The 21,533-nt window shown below is 46.4% G+C and overlaps 1 protein-coding gene and 1 pseudogene across 6 annotated transcripts in view; one reads left to right on the top strand and one right to left on the bottom strand.

Annotated features, from left to right (window-relative positions):
- Window positions 1-2,318, bottom strand: part of LOC114889558 — a 6,949-nt pseudogene extending 4,631 nt beyond the window's left edge.
- Window positions 2,222-21,533, top strand: part of NDEL1 (nudE neurodevelopment protein 1 like 1) — a 74,280-nt gene continuing 54,968 nt past the window's right edge. For 5 of the 6 annotated variants that reach the window (XM_029210773.1, XM_029210774.1, XM_029210775.1 and 2 more), the window contains exon 1: window positions 19,521-19,714. The gene's annotated coding sequence lies outside the window, so the exon portion shown is untranslated. Of the gene's footprint in view, window positions 2,282-3,236; window positions 3,304-19,520; window positions 19,715-21,533 lie in introns of those variants that run through there. The other variant, XM_029210772.1, reaches the window with a different exon arrangement.

Here is a 21,533-nt window from a genome sequence, read left to right as displayed (position 1 = left end):
TGCTCACTGCTCACTGCTCACTGCTCACTGCTCACTGCTCACTGCTCCCGGTGACCGGGACACGAACCCGTGTCTCCTGCATTATCAGGCGGACTCTCAACCACTGCGCCACCGGGGAAGCCCAACCCTGTGGGGTTCTTTTTCTATGCTTGCTTTGCCTGTGGGCGCCTGAATTCCATCATCTCTTCAATTCAGTGGCTCCAAACTTGATGAGCAAACCGATCACCTGGTTCTCTTGTGAAAATGCAAATTCTAATTCAATCGGACTGGGGTGGGGCCTGAGGTTCCGCGTTTCTAACTAGCTCCCTGGTGATGACTCACACTCAGTAGTTCCGAAACTTAGAACATGCTGACTCTAAGGTCCCTTCTCTGCGATGTGGGAGGTGGGAGAGTTTGCAGCTTCCTGGAGTAAAATCCCTGGAGTAAAATCTGAAATGTCTACAAGTTAAAGTTGGACCAGTTGCGTGACCTCTTGGGGTCTCAGTTTCCTCATCTGTAAAATGGGAATGGTGACGGCTTTACTTAGAGAGTTATTTGAAGGTTAAAGCAGGATATTGTATGTAAAACACCACAGTGCCTGGCGCCTAGTAAGCCTCAACAAGGCTTGGGGTTACACTATGAGAAGTATGGAGACGGGCAGCCCTGGTGGGGTGGTACCTTGGAGGGAGCAAGAGGTGAGGGGCAATCCTTAAGAAGGTGCCATCTTAGCTATCAAGATATCTGTCATCTGAAAAAAAGGGGACCTTTTTGTCATCTGGCTGAGGACAGAGAGCCAGGAGGAGAGCAGGTCTCCTGATCAGGTTATAAACGTAAGGCTGCTTTTGAGGGAGATTATTTAAGTAGGCTGCAGGCTACGCGGGCTTCCTTCGGGAGATGGGGGCGGGATGGGAAGCAGTAGTTCCAGGCAGCTTGAGCTGCAGCTTTCATCACACTCCCCCATTTCACATCTCTAGGGGCTTTAGGGGTTGTGAGAAGAGCTAAGAGGAGCCAGGGATCGCCCTGGTCCTGCCCTCCTGCAAGGCTCTGCTACAGCCTGCAAAACCATTGCTATGGTGACCTCAGCCCAGATGCCGGAGTTTACCAAAACGCTTTAAATAGGGTGGTGTTTCCATAGCATCTTTTTTTCTTTTTATAAATTTATTTTTGGCTGCACTGGGTCTTCGTTGCTGTGCGCATCTTTATCTAGTTGCAGCGAGCGGAGGCTACTCTTCGTTGCGGTGCATGGGCTTCTCATTGCAGTGGCCTCTCTTGTTGCGGAGCACAGGCTCCAGCCTCGTTAGCTTCAGTAGTCGTGGCATATGGGCTCAGTAGCTGTGGTGCAAGGGCTTAGTTGCTACACAGCATGTGGGATCTTCCCGGACCAGGGCTTGAACCCAGGTCACCTGCATTGGCAGGCGGATTCTTAACCACTGTGCCACCTGGGAAGCCCCATAGCATCTTTTTTTTTTTTTTTTTTTTTTGCCCTGAAGTTATGTATTTTAACAGCTTTACGTGTAATGTTCATATATAAAAAACTTCAAGTGCTTTCCTCCAATTAAAAAATCTAAAGAATTCAAAAATAAGGCATTCAATATTTGCAAAAAGTACAGATTTACAAAATGTGCAGATTCTGTCATGAAAACACCACACTAACATTATACACTTGGAAAAAATACAAGCAGGATATATTACACCTTTATGTAAGCAACAACGTAGTTCACACCATGCGATAAAAAGTACATTAATCAAGATACACTAACTAGCTTTTGTAGATTCTAAACTGAAGGACTTTTTTTTTTCTGCAGAATCCTGAAAACCTGTGGCACTTAAAATTTGTTAGCCTTTCTACTGCGAGGTAAATTACACACAACAGTGATGAAAAAGATGAACAGACCAGTTGTGTATTGTGAATCATTCCAGCTTTGTTCAATAATGGCCGAAGCCCTTTTCTCATCTCCTCGTTTGTTTTCCTGATAAAGCTGTGCTGCCTGCCTATTGGCTGGACTATTTGGATTCGGTTCATCCAGCAGGGACTGAATTGATGTTAAGAGAGAAGCTACTTCATGTATTGGACTCCATTGATCCTGAAGGATATCTAAACATACGCTACCATCAGCATACACATTCGGATGAAGCATTTTGGATAAAAACCTAACAGCTGGCAGTGTATTTGGATACTCTTCAGAAAATTCTGTTACTGGTTTAAAAGTACCATCTTCAAAGGATGTCCCTTCTGGTCCAAATATAACTGCATTCCAGTGCATGATGTTGTTTTCAGATGGTGCGCCACTGACACCCACAGGTGGGTCCTCTTGCAATCACCTGAAATCCCGCATAAGCCTCCTCCAGGGCGGGTCGGCATGCTCCCCAGCTGCCCGCAGTCAGTCTGAAAACCCCATAGCATCTTAAAGGTCCATGAACATTTATGGACTAACTTCCAGTGCTCTGCTGGATGCTCCTGGGGATACAGAGACAAATCCATGCAGCCCTTTCCCTCTCTGGGTGACCTTGGGGAGATAAACATCACCATGGGAAGGAATGATCAGTGAAGGGCCTCAGTAGCAGTTCTTAGCAATGGTGCTTGTCCTACGTGGTGGGACTTAATGACACACGGGACCTGCAGCCGCTGTGGAGGTGAGAGGTGTTTGGGGTGACTCTTCAGACCAGGATGGTCTGACCTGACAAAGACTTAAGGAGTGGGTCAGATTTGGAGAGGCAGAAAGGAGGGGGGATGCCACAGCCCACTAAAGGGACTAATTGGATGTATATGAAGCCAATTACACACGTTATCTCATTTAAGCCCAAACAATAGTGTGAGGTCAGTACGGCATTTCATTTTGGGAAAATGCGGAGACGCACGGCAACCCGTTCAAGGTCTCGCCGCTAAAAGTGGTAAGTGGAGGCTATCTGACTTCAAGTTCTTTCTTTTAAGTACCACATGTGTGCTCTGCCAGGCTCTGTGCATCTCTTCTTCCCCTCGCCTTTCCCCTCAAATACAGGGCCGGAGACATACATGCATATAGTGGACATGGGGAAGCTTGAAGTTCTGGCTAAAGAGTTAAGGCTTGAATTTCTTTTTTTCCCTTCCCCAGCCCTGAAGTCTTGTTCAACAACAGCTGAGCGATGAGGCCGGCAGGGTTGCCTCACTTCTAGAAGGCCGGCCCCAGCCTTCCTGGCCTGAACCCACTTCCTGTCCTTGTGCCTCTTTTGTCAGAAGGTGATTCTCACACTTCCTGTTGATTTCTGTTTTGTTTCAGCGGCTTCAGCTCCGGCTGCTTTGTGCTGCTGTGGATCTCATCAGCGAGGGCTGGGACACGGGACCAGGTACGTTGGGATGGTGGGGAGTTGGGGGGTCAGCTTGGACAAGGTCTGGGCCAGGTGAGGGCCAGCTGGCAACACGCCAGAGTTGGGGTGGGGGGCTCCTGGTGGACCCTCTCTGTCCATGTGGTCGGGGGACTGTCAGAGGCTGAGGTCAGTTTGTGAAGTTGGCTGTGTCCCTGTGTGTGTGGGGGATACCAGGGGTTGGCTTTGGTGGTTTGGTGGTTTCCTGAAATCCCATCACCTTGATTTGGTTGCGTATTACCTGAGCTGCCCAGGTAGCATTTTTCTGGGTTGCAGAGAGGTTTATCTGAGGTCGACTGAGACACAGCTGGTGTGCTGCTTGCAGTTTTGCCAAGCTGACCAAGTTGGGGCTTGTGATTAAGTCTTGGCTTCTTGCCTTACTTATGGGCAAGTCACTTTCCTCTGAACCTGTTTCCTGGTCTACACAGTTGTAAAATGTCTCTGCTTTGTGGGATGTTTGTGATGCTTGAGCAGGACAATGATTGTGAAAGTGTTTTGTAAACTATAAGACGGCATTCTCAGGGTTTGAGGTTACTTTTATTTCATTTTCTTTGTTTTTAAAAATAAATTTATTTATTTGTTTATTTGTGGCTGTGTTGGGTCTTCGTTGCTGCATGGGCTTTCTCTAGTTGCGGCGAGTGGGGGCTACTCTTCGTTGCGGTGCGTGGGCTTCTCATTGCTGTGGCTTCTCTTGTTGCGGAGCACGGGTTCTAGGCACGCGGGCTTCAGTAGTTGTGGCTCGCAGGCTCTAGAGCGCAGGCTCAGTAGTTGTGGAGCATGGGCTTAGTTGCTCTGTGGCATGTGGGATCTTCCCTGACCATGGCTCGAACCTGTGTCACCTGCGTTAGCAGGCAGATTCTTAACCACTGTGCCACCAGGGAAGTCCCAAGCCATCTCGTTCTGTTGAGAAAGACTCTCTGATCTCCTGCCTGGAGGGTAGAATCCAGGCTGCCAGCATTCTTGGAGGGTCAGTAGGGGAGGGAATTTGGGGGTCTCATTGTTTGATATGAAGCCTTTGAAGAATCCTCCCTCCCTTTATCCCACTTCCCTTTCTAGTGTAGTGACAGCCTTGCCCTCTGGTGTGCCCAGTGCCCCTAGTTTTGGAGCTTCTCTGGTTTAGTTTCTCCAGAGGAGAAGCCTTCTCCTCCTGCTGGGCAGAGGGAGAGCTAAATGCCTTGGCTGGTCAGTTACCTGGGCTGTGAAGTCTGAGTGCTTTGTAAACACACTGTGCTTTCAACAGCCTTCCTGTTTTTGGCTCCACCCCACCCCGTCTTCTGACATAGCTGGTACTTCCAATTCCTGGGCCTTTCTGCGGTTCAGAGGCACACCCTGCTTGCTTCTGGTTGGCATTCAGTTTCCAGCCTTCTCTGATGCAGTCCATCAGCTGCCATTCACCATTCTGCTTTCTGTCTTCCAAGTCTGTTGACGTCTGCTCTCCCGTACTCTGTTCTGATGGGTTTCTACCTTTTAAAGCTTGTCCTGGGCTTCCCTGGTGGCGCAGTGGTTGCGAGTCCGCCTGCCAATGCAGGAGACACGGGTTCGTGCCCCGGTCCGGGAAGATCCCACATGCCGCAGAGCGGCTGGGCATGTGAGCCATGGCTGCTGAGCCTGGGCTTCTGGAGCCACAACAGTGAGAGGCCTGCGTACCGCAAAAAAAAAAAAAAAAAAAAAAAAAAATTTGTCCTGTCTTTTTTGTGATGTTTCAGGAGGAAGTGGAGATACTTGTATTCAATCCATTGTGGTAACTGCTATAGTTGTAGCATTTTCACTTGGACCAGTGTTGTCTGAGAGTGTTGGCTTCCTCGCACTATTACCAGAACTGGGTATTATCATTTGTTTTATTTTTTAAAGTTTTTTTTTTTTTTTTTTTGCGGTACGTGGGCCTCTCACTGTTATGGCGTCTCCCGTTGCGGAGCACAGGATCCGGACGCGCAGGCTCAGCGACCATGGCTCACGGGCCCAGCCGCTCCGCGGCATGTGGGATCTTGCCGGACTGGGGCACGAACCTGTGTCCCCTGCATCGGCAGGCGGACTCTCAACCACTGCGCCACCAGGGAAGCCCCTAAAGATGTTTTTTGATGGACTATTTTTTTAAAGTCTTTATTTAATTTGTTACAACATTGCTTCTGCTCTATGTTTTTTTTGGGTTTTTTTTTTGGCCACAAGGCATGTGGGATCTTAGCTCCTGAGCAGGGATCGAACCTGCACCACCTGCATTGGAAGGCAAAGTCTTAACCACTGGACCGCCAGGGAAGTCCCTATCATTTGTTTTAAACTCTGCTAATTTGATAAGTAAAAATATCTCATTGTCATTTTAATTTACATTTTAAAAGTTATTAATGAAACGATTGAGGATCTTCTCATGTGTTTATTGGCTGTTCGTATTTCTTCAGTGAACCACTTATTTATGTTCATTGCTCATCTTTCTACTGGAGTAGAATAATTGTTAAATAGTTAACACATGGCCAGCTCAGGAAAGAGGTTTGTGGTCGATCCCTTATTTTCTTGTATATGCGTTCTCAGAGCATAGGCTTCAGAAAACAGCAGTTCTTAATGACTATGTCAAGAATTTGATGAATATTTTTCTCTGTTGGATTATAAAAGTAATCTGTGTTCACTGTAGGAAATTTGGAAAATACAGATAAACACAAAAAAGAAAATATAAATTGCCTAGAGGTAGCCACCAGTTATAACTATATCCTTCCAGTCTTTTTTTCCTGTGGGTATATACTTATAAAAATAAAAGTGGAGTCATTTTATTCTGTATTCATGCTTTCGACTTACTAATCATAATTTGTTCTCATATTATTACACAGTGTTCTATTACATTATCATTCGTGGCTACCTGGTGTTCCATTGTGTGGATATATGATCATTGATTCAGTCAATTCCCTTTGATGGACATTTAGGGTCTTACTGGGTTAAAATTTTCATTAACAATTTCCTCTTTTGGTCATGTCCTCATATAACCTTGTTTTCCACTGTGTATCTGCTTAGCAATTTCTTTTTGGGGGGGAAAGGATGAAGGTAAACGTTAATCCTTTTCTGGTTAAATTATTACTCATTCCAAATTATACAGACTCAGGGAGATTTTTCTAGCACTTTTTTTTTCTGTGGGTCAGAGGGAGAGATGGGGAAGGGTCACTCTGGGATTCTCATTAGATTCCTCCACAGCTTTCAATTAGAGAGAAAATGATGAGGGGCAAAAGTACCAGGGAGGGGAGATGTATGCAATAATGAGAAAAAAGAAGCTGACCAGGCAGGCATCTGAAAAAAATCATCCAAGAAGTAATAGCTTAAGAGAGAGAAAACCTGAAAGAATAAACTGGTCTGAGAGTTGAAGACCTGAATTTTGTCCCTGAGTCTGTCATTAAACTGTGTGTCCTTGGGCAGGTTGCTCAACCTCTCTGGTTTCCTCATTGGCATTCCTCATCTCAGGTAGATTTCTAAGTTCTCTTTTATCTAATGAGGTTCTATGAATATAGACTTTGTCACACTAGCTGTGTGATTCTGGACAAGTTGCTTAACTTCTCTGAGACATGGTGTTCTCAGCTGTAAAACAGGAACACTAATAGCTACTTCATAGGGTTGTTGTAAATGGATGTGTGTAAAGCACTTATCACAGGACCTGTCCCAGATGAAGTATCCAATAAATGAAAACTTAAAAAAAATTTTTTAATAGATCTTTATTGGAGCATAATTGCTTCACAATACTGTGTTAGTTTCTGTTGCACAACAAAGCGAATCAGCCACATGCAGACACATGTCCCCATATCCCCTCGCTCTTGAGCCTCCCTCCCACCCTCCCTATCCCACCCCTCTAGGTCATCGCAAATCACTGAGCCGATCTCCCTGTGCTCTGCTGCTGCTTCCCACCAGCCAACTATTTCACATTCGGTAGTGTATATACGTCGATGCTACTCTCATTTCGCCCCAGCTTCCCCCTCCCACCCCATGTCCTCAAGTCCAGTCTGTATGTCTACCTCTTTATTCCTGCCCTGCAACTAGGTACTAGGTTTATCAGTACCTTTTTTTTTTTTTTTTGATTCCATATATATGTGTTAGCATACGGTATGTTTTTCTCTTTCTTACTTACTTCACTCTGTATGACAGACTCTAGGTCCATCCACCTCATTACAAATAACTCAGTTCGTTTCTGAAAGCTATTTTTATTACATGCCAGTTGTTATGTAAAAGGAGAGCAATTATATCATCCCACAGCCTGTGTATTGGAAAGGAACTCTGTCTTCTTAAAAGCTGTTTCCAGGTTCAGTCAGCAGCTGGGACACATGCCAAGGGGCACAGTACAAAGTCACCACTGGCCTCGGACCTCCCTATGCAGTGCATTCCGCCCTGGGACCTGGATGCTGTCCAGATATGGGTCAAGTAAACACCCTCTGCTCAACACAGATAAATAGGATGCGTGGATGTTGGTCCATAGGGGAAGCAATAGGAAACCCCACTTTCCAAATATAAAATATCCGGGAACGTAGCCGAAGGGGAACTGAGCCCTAAATGATGTGAATCACCAACGCGAGATGCTATTTAGAAAACGCTGACATCCTTTCAAGCTGTGATTAATGAGCACGGAGACAGGAGGAAGAAGTCGAGGGTGTAGCTGCAGTTTTGCTGTTCGCTGCTGTGCCTTCTTGGATAAATTACCCTATTCTGTAAAATCAGGAGGCTGGATTCTATTTTTTTCCCCCAAAGGACAGTCTGTGTACTACTGGTGGCACGCACAGTGATGTTATGTGGTGCAGAGATGAACATTTGACATTTTTTTTAAACATTTTATTTTGTATTGGAGTATAGTTGATCAATGTGATATTTTCAGGTGTACAGACATCTTTCCTAATGTGTGTATATATATATATATATATATATATATTTAAAAATTTTTATTGGCGTATAGTGATTTACAATGTTTTGTTAGTTTCAGGTATACAGCAAAGTGGATCTGTCATACATATACACGTATCCACTCGTTTTTAGGTTCTTTTCCCATATAGGCCATTACAGGATATTGAGTAGAGTTCCCTGTGCTGTACATAAGTCCTTGAACATTTGACATCTTAATAGTCGTATTTAACTTATGAAATAGTAGGGAAAATACGACTAGCAATCAATTCTATAATTTCATAGATATGATTGTTTTTTTAAAAAAATATTTATTTATTTATTTGGGCTGCGCCAGGTCTTAGTTCTGGCATGCGAGATAATTGTTGCGGCATATGGGATCTTTTTTTAGTTGTGGCATGTGGCATCTTTTAGTTGTAGCACGTGGACTCTTAGTTCCGGCATGTGGGATCTTGTTCTCCGACCAGGGATCGAACCCGGGCCCCCTGCCTTGGGAGCTTGGAGTCTTACTCACTGGACCACCAGGGAAGTCCCCAATATGATTATTTTTTAAGTTCATTTTCTTAGAAAGTGATCTGATTCAAAGAAAAATTCAAAGATGGAAAGCAGAAATGGCAAATATCGTGAAGGTGGTAAAATTGGAGCATCAGATGTGGTGGGCAGAATGATAGCCCCCAAAGATGTCCAGGTCCTAATCCCCAGAACCTGTGAGTATGTTACCTTTTATGGCAAAAAGGACTTTGCGGTTGTAAGTTAAGGATTTTGCGATGGGGGGATTATCCTGTTAAGAAGAGCTCTCCGATCTCCTGCTTGGAGGGTACAGGCTGTTGGCATTCTGGGAGACCATCAGGGAAGGAGGCTGGGGTCTCATTTGATATTCAGCCTTTGAAGTATTCCCCCTCCCTCTCCGGCTTCCCCCCCCTTTTTAAAAAACATTTATTTATTATTTATAATATTTGGCTGTGCCAGGTCTTAGTTGAGCATGGCATGCGAGATCTTCGCGTGGGATCTTTGTTGCCGTGTGCGGGATCTTTAGGTCCCTGACCAGGGATCACACCCAGGCCCCCTGCATTAGGAGCACGGAGTCTTAACCACTGGACCACCAGGGAAGTCCCCCGCTTCCCTTTATATTGTATTGATTCAGCCTTGCTCTCCCGTATGCTCAGTGTCCCAGGTCTGGAGCTTCTCTGGTTTAGTTTCCCCAGAGAATAAACTTCCTTCTCTTCCCCCTGCTGGGCTGGATTATCTGGGTGGGCCTAACGTAATCAGAAAGGTCCTTATAAGAGGGAGGCAGGAGTCAGAGAAGGCAATGTGATAACAGAAACAGCCACCGGAGTGATGCGGTCATGAGCTCAGGAACGCTGTGGCCCCTAGAAGCTGCAAGTGGCAAGGAACTGGTTCTCCCTGGAAACTCCAGAAGGAACCAGGCCTGCCAATACCTTGATTTTAGTCCCATAAGTCTCATTTTTGAATCTGACCTCCAGAACCATAAGAGAATCAATTTGGGTTGTTTTTAAGCGCTAAGCTTGTGGTAATTTGTTACAGCAGCTTCAGGAAATGAATACACCAGACGTTAGATGCACTTGAAGGCAGTTTATTCTGCAAGTTCAGCGATCCCGAGGCATAGCAAAGGAACGCTGGCAGGAATGAGACTGTTCTTGGTCACCTACCCCCACCCATCTAGGACGGGGCTGACCCTACCATCACATTGGGCAAACTGGCCAAGGAGAGGCAGGGTCTAAGCGCCCCAGGAGGGTGCGGGAACTGTTATCATCTGGTCCAACGTGCACATTTTACAGATAAAGAAACTGAGGCTCAGAGAAGGGAAGCAAAACCACCAATGATGGAGCTGATTCTCCAGAGAGGAGCAAACACCTGAATTCCTAAGGTGGAGGTTAGGGAAGACGAGCAGGCGGGAGTGGGCTCTCACACCAGGGTGGGGAGCCCTGAGAATGGGTGGTGCCTGCACCTTTGGCTCGAGGTGGAGGGTGGATCTTGCCACCCTTTGATCACCTCCTCTCTGTGTCTGGGCCTCTTGCTTTGTATCTTTTTTTTTTTTAATTTATTTTTGGCTGTGTTGGGTCTTCGTTGCTGCGCAGGGGCTTTCTGTAGTTGCGGCGAGCAGGGGCTACTCTTCGCTGCCGTGCGCGGGCTTCTCATGGCGATGGCTTCTCTTGTTTCAGAGCACGGGCTCTAGGCTCATGGGCTTCAGTAGTTGTAGCTCGCGGGCTCTAGAGCGCAGGCTCAGTAGTTGTGGCGCACGGGCTTAGTTGCTCCGAGGCATGTGGGATCTTCCCGGACCAGAGCTCAAACCCATGTCCCCTGCATTGGCAGGCTGATTCTTAACCACTGCGCCACCAGGGAAGTCCTGTGCTTCCTCGAATATCTTTTTATCGGGGTTTTGACAACCATCCTGTCAACAGAAGACTTTCGAAAATTGTTGAAACAGCAACATGCTTGAAGAAAGGGCTCCTCTGCTCCCCGCTTATCCTGCCCCCAGCACTTTAATTAATGTCTTCTCTTCTGCCTGGGCTGCATCCCTCCAAAGGGATGCTTCTTTTCTTTTTATAGAAGGGACATTTCTACTGTGATTAACAGCAAACCTAGGATGTTTTATTTCTGCATTTCAGCATTTATTTCTGCATTTCAGCATTTATGAATCAAAATTGGCTTCTGTGGCCAGGACTCTCCTGAGTAAAGCCCTTTCTCCTAATTTTGAGCAGAAGATATTTTCCATGTAGAGGCCCCCAAAACCCCCTTGTTGGCAATTTTCAAAGTGGACATCAAGGCCTGTGTTGTTATTGTACAGGAATAGATGAAAACTAGCGTGAAATTGCCTCTGAGGTCCCATGGACTGTCATTTTACCATATTAGGTTATAATTATAAATGGTCAGGGTATTGATCCCCTTATTTAGACAATGGTCACCAGACAAGTGACCCCTGGAGAAGCAATCCTTACATTCCAGATTACCTATAGTTGACATCCCAGATGGTTCTATCGAAGTCCCAAATATCATTATGTCGTCAGTTAATGGATGTGTAGAAGATATGACATTTAAAAGATTGTGGGGTGGAAACTTTACACCTGTGGAACCAGCACATATATGTTTACCGGAGAGAATAACATCAGATTGGGCTAACTAGGGAGTCATAGCAGGAGGAATTAATTCTTTGGTTTTTTTGGCCACGCCACGTGGCTCGCGGGATCTTAGTTCCCTGATCAGGGATTGAACCTGCGCCCCTGGCAGTGAAAGTGCAGAGTCCTAACCACTGGACCACCAGGGAAGGGAATTAATTCTTATGATCTGTGCTATAGAATTAGGAGCCCTCCTACTGAAGCTTACCGACACCTGAGTGCCATGTCACTCTTGTATCTGCTAGAGTGACTTGGCTGAAAGGCTGGATTTTAAAATGGTCCTAAAGCCACAAACTTAGGAAAATCATTTGGAAAGAATTTTGAGGAAATGATCTTGCTTTGTTAAGTTTGGATGCATTCTTTTTTAAAAAAAACTTAAAAAATTATACAGAAAAGAAACAAAAAAAATATTTAATTCTGGTTAAAAATACAGAAAAACAAAAAAGGAAGGACAGATGAGAGAAAATTACCTGTGATCTCACCTTCCATAGATGACCACTGTTAACATCATTTTGGTATCTATCTTTCCAGACATTTTCTATGTGGAACATATGTATGTATTTGTTTTACAAAAGTGGGATCCTATTATACATATTGTGGAGTTAACTGCTTTATTCATCTGTTTCATTGTTAATATTCTTTCATACCATCATTGTTACCAACTATCTACTATTATATTGTGTGGCTATCACATAATTCCACTTAACTGATCTTTTCGTGTAGGTTGTTTCTAATTTTTTTGCCAAACAGTGCTTTGATGAACATCCTTATGGATAAATCTTTGCACACACCCTTGATAACTTCTCTTCAGGTAAATTCCTAGGAGAGGCTAGATCGCAAGGGCTGCATATTTGTAAGTTTCTGGCTCACGCCACTAAACAGTCTGCCAGGAAAACTCACACATGGGGCACCCACTTCGCACCGTACACGAGAGTTTCTCTGTGTTCTCTGGTTTCTCTGTGTTCTTGTCTCCACTTTGTAGTCTGATGTTTTAAAAATCTTATATGTTTGTTGGATGAAATATAGAATCCCTTCTTTGCTGTGCTACTTTGAATGGTTTTGATTTGGAGCAAGGTGGAATGTGATATGTTTGTTAGCCCCCTGTGTTTCTCAATTGCTCATTTTTTAATAGGGGAGTTTTTTTAGTAGAGTTCTAAATGATAAAAGTGCTTTGATGAAAGAAAGAAAAGGGAGAAAGAGGGAGCAGCAGAAGAGAGCAACGAAAATAACTCAGGACCTAACATTCTCTGCAAGTTTTTTATTCACTCAACAAATGTTAAGGGCTTACCGCACGCCAGGTGCTGCCTTAAATGCCACCCTAAGTATAAAATATTGAGAAGTCCTGGCTCCTTTCCTCCTCAGTACTTATAACTGTCTGACATGCTAATGTTTCTTTACCTGTTTTCGGTTTCCATTCTTTCCCTTCTTTTCTGTAAGCTTGTTTTGCTGCCTGCCCTATCTCTGGGGCCTAGAACAGTGCCAGGCACTCAGTTATATTTGTTTGATGGTTGAATTCATGATCTTTCATTCCTGGTAACTTTGACTCATTGGTTTACTGGTAATGGGAGTTTGGCTGAAATTGCCTGGTGACACAGTCAGCTCAGGTTGGTAAGAAACATTCCATTTCTTCTAAGCCCTGTCATTTCATTAGGATGGTTTGGGAGTAGGCAAAACTGGTGCCACCTTGTCTGTGCAAAGGTGAATGAGCAGATACCGCTTTTGTCTGGGGACAGTTACACTGTTTATGTAGGTGTGATGTCAGCAGCCCTTGGGGTTGCCAGGTGTTAACCAAATTAGCAGTGTTGTGCTATCCTATTCTGTGGATGTGGCTGTCACTCTGGCGTGTGGGTAGTGACCATGAAGGGGCTGGGGTGGGGGCCAGGGCTGACAGTGAAGACCGAAGCTTGGGGGAGTGGAGGCTCTGAAGCCAGGAAGCCCACGAGGCTGCAGACAGCTCCAGAACAGGAGGAAGTCCACAGTTCAGGTAGGCTTCTGGGGAGGAAATGGGGAAGCTCCAAGAGATTCCTGGGGGCACGGCAGGATATCCGGGTCCATCGATAGGGGAAAGAGACTCTGGCAACCTCAGTTTGCCCCCCAGATGAGGACAAGGGCCCTTTCTTTCCTGCTACCAGTACCCAGGGCAGGACCCTGGCAGGAAGGCCTGTTGTTGCAGGCTTTACCTAAATTGTCCTCATTTTTCTCACCTGCAAGAGCCACTTGTCAGCGAGCTACACCTGGAGGCCCTCAGGGGGCGAAGCATCCTGCCAGGGCCAGAAGCAGGCCGCATTTTCAGACACCACAGAAAGGGAAGGAAGAGCAAGGAGATTTGGAACCAAAAACCCCTCATAACAAAGTCATCGTACCCACTTCCTGCCTTTCTGTTGACTTATAGCCAACTGGAGTTTGAAATTTAGGGGACAAATTCTATGGAAGAGCTGAGGTTTGGGAGCCTGAGTTGCTTTGGGTAGTTGGTGAGCCCTGTTTGCTCAAGAAGCTACTGAAGATGCGATAAAGGCAACAAATGGAAGTTCCTTTTCCCTTCGGTACAGGGATGCCCTAGGCTGAGCTCTTGATGGCTGGCTGGGTCAAGGGTTAGGGACCCACCAGAAGTGGACATTTTAAAAAAATTTATTTTATTGAAGTATAGTTGATTTACAGTGTTGTGTTAATTTCTGCTGTACAGAAAAGTGATTCAGTTGTGTATATACACACACACATTCTTTTTCATATTCTTCATGAAACCATATGGTTTATCACAGGATGTTGAATACAGTTCCCTGTGCTCTACAATAAGGCCTTGTTGTTAATCCATTCTATGTGTAATAGTCTGCATCTGCTAATCCCAAACACGCAATCCTCCCTCCCCCACCTCCCCTCCCCCTTGGCAACCACAAGTCTCTTCTGTCTGTTTCTGTTTCGTAGATAAGTTCATTTGTGTCATATTTTAGATTCCACATGTAAGTGATATCATATGACATTTGTCTTTCTCTTTCTGACTTACTTCACTTAGTATGACAACGTCTCGGTCCATCCATGTTGCTGCAAATGGCATTATTTCCTTCTTTTTATGGCTGAGTAATATTCCATTGTATATGTATAGATATATATATATACTTCATCTTTATCCTTTCATCTGCTGATGGACATTTAGGTTTCCATGTCTTGGCTAGTGTGAGTAGTGCTGCTGTGGACACAGGGGTGCACAGGAGTGGGCATTTTTGAATCAGCCATGACCTGGTTATCATTCCTTATCTTGGAAGGGGAAATTTACCATCTGGTTGAAGGCTCTGGCATTCTGTAGACCACCTAGCAAGTCATTCATTCAACCAGTACTTACTGAGTGGCCACTCTCTGCCAGGCACTAGGATGGAAAGTAAGATAAACTTCTCTATTTAAGGCACCTGCACATATTTTTACGTTCTTAATTTCACATCTCTGTTGCCCTTTATTTTAAGGGCCTTGACAGTTTTACAGAGAAGAATCCCCTGAGCATTAAGCCCTATTTTCCCTCAGGCAGCAGCCCCTGCCACACCGTATCCTCTTATCCTGGTGTGTTTCTTTATAGTACTTGTCATGACCTGACAGAAATAAATTTGTCTGTTTGCTTACTGTCTTCTCCATTAGAATATGAGCTCCATGGGGGTGGGGTGTGCTTTTTGTAGTTATATGGTTGAAGCCCCAGGGCCTAGAACGGAACAAGCACTATAAACCCATAGCTGATGAGTGAAAGACTTTATCAAATCACTTCTCACCTCAAGGTCCAAGTGTATAGTTTTTTTAAATTAAAAAGAAACAACTAGTAGTTATTGTAAATTACAAAAGCAAAAGATGTTGCTTTGGAGATTGTGGATGCTATAGACTGAGGTTTTTTAGTATTTATTTTTTTATTTATTTATGCCTGCATTGGGTTTTTGTTGCTGTGCACAGGCTTTCTCTAGTTGTGGCAAGAGGGGGCTACTCTTCGTTGCGGCGCGTGGGCTTCTCATTGCAGTGGCTTCTCTTGTTGCGGAGCATGGGCTCTAGGCGCGCGGGCTTCAGTAGTTGTGGCATGCGAGCTCAGTAGTTGTGGCACATGGGCTTAGTAGTTGTGGCGTACAGGCTTAGTTGCTCCGTGGCCTGTGGGATCTTCCCGGACCAGGGCTCCAACCCATGTCCCCTGCGATGGCAGGCGGGTTCTTAACCACTTCGCCACCAGGGAAGTCCCTATAGACTGAGTTTTAAGTTTGGGGCTAGAGAAAAGTCATAATTGCTCATGATCTAAATCCCAGTTCCTTTGTAACCAAGCATCACCTAAGTTCAGCCTTTCAGACCAGTGAAAATCTTCTCTCTATATGGTAGTTTTTCTCAGAATGTGGGGCATTTTCCAGAAAGTGCTGTCAGTCTTGCATTTGGAGTTATTGCCACCAATCGTTGATTCGTTCTCTCACCTGCTGCACTGTGTGGCTTGCAGGATCTTAGTTCCCCAATCAGGGATCGAACCCAGGCTCTGGCAGTGAAAGCGCCGAGTCCTAACCATTGGACTGCCAGGGAATTCCCTCTCTGACTTTCACTGAAGCATGTTAAATGAGTGTTTGCCAAGTGCCTGTTGCTGGCAGATACTAGGACAATCAACATTATTCCTGTGCTCAGTGAGCTTTGGTTCCTTGGGGGAGGTCAGACACCTCCATGACCAAAGGGCCGTGTTCAGTAAGTCTTCTGTGAACTATGAAGGGTTCTACATAGTTCCTTCCTCCTGAGAGGAAGGAGCACTCACTTTGGGGCTTTAGGTATCAGGGAAGGCTTCCTGGAAGAGGTAGCAATGAGTGAGACTTCAAAAGGCAGAGAAGAATGCAGGCTGGCCCTAGGGAGCAGCTGTAGCACATTGGGCAGTGGAAGTCAATAAAAGGCCCAGAGAGGAAGGGAATTGTCCATTTGGGGTACACAGTGGAGGGTCTGATTAGACCCAGCTAGGTAAACTGCAGGACAGAGACAGGAGAAGTGGGTTGGAGTTGCTTTGGGAGGCCCTTAAAGGCCAGACTTCATAGTGTGTATTTTATCACAAAGGCAGTAGGACGCCAAAACAAGTTTTGTTGCCCGTGATGCTCTGTACACAGTGGGATTTTAGAAAGGTTATTCTGATGGCGGTGTGCACTGCAGGGCTGGAACAAGAAATTTGAGGGAGAGAAGTTCAGGAAGGGATACTTCGGACTGGGGAGATTCAGCGGCAGAAGACTGGAAATGTATTTGAGAGTTTATGAAGGGAAAGTCTTTCAGATTTCATTTCACGTGAGTGAAGTGAAAGCTGGGGAAGGGGATGATGAAGGGTGAGTTGACGAGGCTTTTGTGCCTTCCTGACTAGGGGAGTAATGGCACCATTGGCAGAAACGTGAAACCCTTTCTGGAAATTTCAGCTGTGGCAAATGGAGAATCTCTTTGAGGTTTAGACACAAAGAGATGGAGGTGGTGATGGGAATCTCGTGGACGTATCCAGCAGGCCATTAGTAACTAGTGGGCCTTTGGGAGTCCCTTGCCCAGCTTGATTGATGCCCCTATAGCTTAGCAGAAAACAGTTGGCCAAAGAGATATGGAGATCAGACTGAATCAAACCTTTGAGGTGTCTGCTCCCCTGATTCACTAGCTTCTTCACATGCCCCATCTCCTCAGAGTTTTCACGGCAGGCCTGTGTGCACCGTATCACCTTTTGTGAGTGTGTGAAGTGACTGGAGTCCACATTCTCATTGGCTGGAGTCTGTGTTAGTGTCCAGACCTCTCCTAAGGCAGCTGGTCAACCCCTCCTCTTCCAGCGTTGGAACCTGGCCTCTGTTTCCCGGGTCTTGGAGTTTGTGGTAGGGAAGATAGGATGCTCTCAGGGACTGTGACATTTGCCCACCTTGGCTTGATCCAAGAAACACCTTGGATTGGGACCCATGCCTCAGCAAACCCCTTCCTAATGGTTTATGAAGGCAGAGGGTGGGGCAACCTTCACTCACCTTTCTACCTTCACAAAGCTGATTGTAACTTCTGTTCCCCTTAGAGGCTGCCTTCCGTCTTTACCTCCACTTTATTTTTCCGGGATGGACAAACTGGAAGCAGGGAGTGGGGCAAAGGTTGCTGTTACTTTGGAGAAAACTCAACCAACACAGAGGAGGGAGATCAGTACAGGGCTTTGATACCTCTGAGAGCCCTGCCAAGTAAAGGCCATTCATTAAGATGGGGCCAACACACGAGTCCTGACAAATACCAGTTCTGGTCCAGGCTGGGTGGGAGGGGTGGTGGCCTGGAAGATGATGCCCACATTTTCTGCAGGGCCTGGCCTGCCATTAGGTGACTCAGTGTGTTTCCCAGGACTTGGCAGGGACCAGAGCTGCAGCCTTTATTTGCTCTTGGGGTGGGACTGTTCCTTCTTGGCACCAGATGCACAGGAAGGCCTCCCTGCTCATCACCTCTGGGGCTCTGCTTTCCTGGCTGAAGCTGTGCCCTGATGGATGAGGTCACAGGCTTCCATGATGTCCCAGGTCACTGGGCTTGCACTAAGACCTGCTTGGGTTTAAACCTCAGCTCCCCGAGCCTCAGTTTTCCAGTATATAATATGCATGTAATAATTTTAGCCTCCCAAGCTGCTTGTGAGGAAATGTATGTAAAGCTCTTAGCACAGGGCTCTAGCCCAATAAGTAGTCGTTATTAATAAGTGGCCTCTCCTGTTGCGGAGCACCGGCTCCAGACGCACAGGCTCAGGGGCCATGGCTCACATGCCCAGCCGCTCTGCGGCATGTGGGATCTTCCCGGACCGGGGCACGAACCCGTGTCCCCTGCCTTGGCAGGTGGACTCTCAACCACTGCGCCACCAGGGAAGCCCATCCCCTTTCTTGAGTGGCAGTAGAGTAGTGGTTAATAGTGTGGTTTCTCGAGTTAGATAATCCAGACTAGGTGGGTCTGAACCTTGAGTCCTCTTTTTTCTAGTTAAGTGACCTTGGGCAACCTCATCTTACTGGGTCTTGGTCTCCTCTTTGGTAGACTGGGAATAATAACAGCACCTATCTCATGGGGTCATTGTGAGAATTAAATTATGCAAACCAAGCATTTAGCACAATTGCCAGTACATACAAATGGAACAACAAAAGTGAACTACTCATTATTACTATCATGATCTTTTCAGAGTCTAGTTCGAGGTGCCATCCTTCCCACAATCCCATTAATTACTTCTTTGATTTTCATTGATTTGGACACCTCTTAGAATCTATCTTGCACTGCTCCTGTTTATGTCCATGCCCTCAAAAATATAACTGGACCTCCCAGGCTCACCTTGTTCTCACCTTGAGACCTTACACATCACTGTGTCCTCACAAACCCAATCCCAAGAGCACTGACATCAGAGAGAATTATGTTATACATTACACAGCAAAAGTTCCGAAAATTGTTTTAAAAACAGCTCTATTTCTTCAAGTTTTCACTCCCTCAGCAGTTGCCCATCCTCCTCTATCTCAGCCAGTTCACCCCACCCCCTCTTCTCCAAGCCTTCTGGACGGGAATATGTATAAATAAAATGGATTCCATTAGTTGGGGGCCCAAGGGAATGAAAACACATACATACGCATATTTACATGAATAAATATACGCTTAGATATATAAAATACACAAGTGGAAATATTTATATTCCCTCGGTCCCCTCAACGAGACCAATCATTCATTCAGCAAATATGTGAGCTCCCAGTTTGTGCCTGGGACCAAGCTATCTGCTGGGATAAAAAAGGAATGAGGCTCCGGTTCTCATGGAACTTACATTTTTACTAGAGGAAGACAAGAAGTAGTATAAAATTTCAGCTAGTGGGAATGCCGTAGAAACAACAGAGGTCTTTGTGAGAGGGAGTGACGAGGGGCCTAGAATACGCCTGAATTGGGTGGTCGAGGTGGACTCGGAGGTGAAATCTGAGCCGAGGTTCTTCTTATAAACGGGAACACTGAAACAGACACTTGGAGGACTTGATGGCTGAAAACCGGGAGGCAGTTGTCATCCACGGTGATGCCACCTTCCCGAACGTAGAGCCTTTTTGGGGAACCACGAAGGTCGCAAACGACACGCAGTGGGGCCCAGAACACCGGCGCAGAAGGCCGCCGCCAGCTTGACGTCAGCGCGCCGGGCCCGGCGCGGTCCGGCCCCCCGTGACACCTTTCTCGCCACAGCCCCGCCCAGGCCGCCCCCGCGCGCATGCTCAGAGCCCCGCCCCCGTGCGTCACAGTATGGCCTCGGATACCCAGGCAGCCTCTGACGTGTCGGGGAGGAGCCGGGCGCGGAGGTGCGCGGAGTGGAGCTCAAGGCTGCGGAGGGGAGAGGAGCTGAGCGGCTGGGCGGGCCTGGCCAGGCCAGCGGAGAGGAGACTGCGGTCGAGCGGCGGCGAATATGCGCTTTTGACATATTGGAGGTGAGCCTGTGGTGCGGGGCCGCTCCCGAGGGTGCCGCGCCGAGCCGGCGGCGCCGAGGCCTGTCCCCGGGGAGCCTGCCAGCCCGGGGGCTGTGTCCGAGGCCCCGCCGGGCCGGGCCCGGGTTCCGGGGCGACCAGTCCGGCGGTAACTGTTCCAACCGCTCTAACTGCCCCCTCCCGCCCTGGTCCGAGGTGTGGCCCACCGGGGCGCCTGGAATGGAGCGAGCCGGGCGGTCTCCCTAGGATGTGCCCCTGTTCGCGGGTGGGGTGAGGGATGGCGGGGTCGAAGGCCGGGACGTGGCACCATGGGCCCGGGCGCTGGTGGCGCAAGGAGCGGCTCCGTTGGAGGTGGTGGCGGCAGCTTAGCCATCCTCCTGCACCGCCCCTCCCCCATCCCTTCAGCTGGGGGGGTAGTTCGGAGCCGGGTTGGATTTAGAACTCCCCGCGGGAGAGAAGCGAGGGGCCAGAGCGGAAGCAGCCCACCTTGGGCTCCGGTGGCATTCCCGTGACTGCCTGTCCCGAACTGCTCATCACCCCTCTTGGAGTTCAGAAGAGTGTCACCAAACGGGTTCGGGTTGCTTGTGCTGGCCTTTCTTTTTTTTTTGTTGGTAAGCAACGAAGTAACCCTTTACGTTTTGCCAAGAACTGAGGGTTCTTTTACTCCTGATAACTTTGTTACATTTCTGTAGCGCCTTTACTCGTTTCAGAACACTCTCGCTATCTCCTTTGAACCTCATCACCTGGTTAGTGGCTGTGCCTGATTCTCTTCTCGCCATTTGACGGATGGGGAAATTGAGACCAGATGGGGTGGGGGCTTAAGTGATTTCTACTGTGGATTCTACCAGCCGGTGAGTGGCTTCGCTTGGTCCAGGATTTACATCTCCCGGCTTGGAGTTCTCGTTTCTTTTTGTGGGATTTTTATACCCTTCTCAGCTAGAAAGCAAAGTAGAAAATTTGCCAAAAATATACCAGAAGCTAGTAGGAGACGTGTTCAAATGTTTTTGAGCAGACCTACCTAGGATAAGAACTGCTACTCATTTGTGAGAGAAATCCTACGCTGGTACTTGGTCATGGTTGCTGGCTAATTATTTTGTCTGATAAATTGTGCTGCTTTTAATCCATTTATGAAACAGGGTAATGGCTTTGCTAAGTCATGAAGTTGGTGGGGGTAAAATGCAGCATTAAGTCATGTGTTGAAGAGAATAAAGGGGAACTAAAATATCTCCTCTGAATCTTTGTTAAAGTTATTATTTAAAATCAGAGATCAGAAGGAACAACAACAACAAAAACCTTTGGTTAGCCCTGGTTGAAGTTGACTGGATCCAGATAGAAATCTTATGAAGCAGTTGTTTTTTGTTCTGTTTTGGCTTTTTAAGTTAAGTAAATTGAAATTGGATGAGGAACACTTAAGCAGAAACCTCAGTAGAAACCTAGATTGCTTTTGTGACATCTCCAAAACTTATTTTTATTCTCATTTTAAGTCATACTGGGATAAATTTGGTTACTAAAGCTTAAAATTACTTCTGACGTAAGTTTCTGAGCACTTCATAAGGTAGAAAAAGAAGTTTGATAGGACCAAAGGGGAGACCATATTTATGATTGACTTTGAAAAGTTTAAAATTCTGTATGTGTCACCTTTGGGAGTAGAAGAATTTTGGTAAAAAGGTATCTATTATCTATTGTGAGTTCCAGAAGAACTCTTTCAGTCTCACTAGTCCATTCTACAACTATTAACAAGGAGACAATATCATATAAAATGGATTTTCTTAGCATTGCACAAAGAATAGTTTCTTTGTAAATAGAGCATTTGGGACAGGCA

Source organism: Monodon monoceros, unplaced genomic scaffold (assembly GCF_005190385.1).
Source record: "Monodon monoceros isolate NGI ecotype Baffin Bay Population unplaced genomic scaffold, NGI_Narwhal_1 Super_Scaffold_9, whole genome shotgun sequence".
Lineage (NCBI taxonomy): Eukaryota > Metazoa > Chordata > Mammalia > Artiodactyla > Monodontidae > Monodon > Monodon monoceros.
Note: the sequence above shows the minus strand (reverse complement) of the source record. Positions and strands in the feature narration are given on the sequence as shown.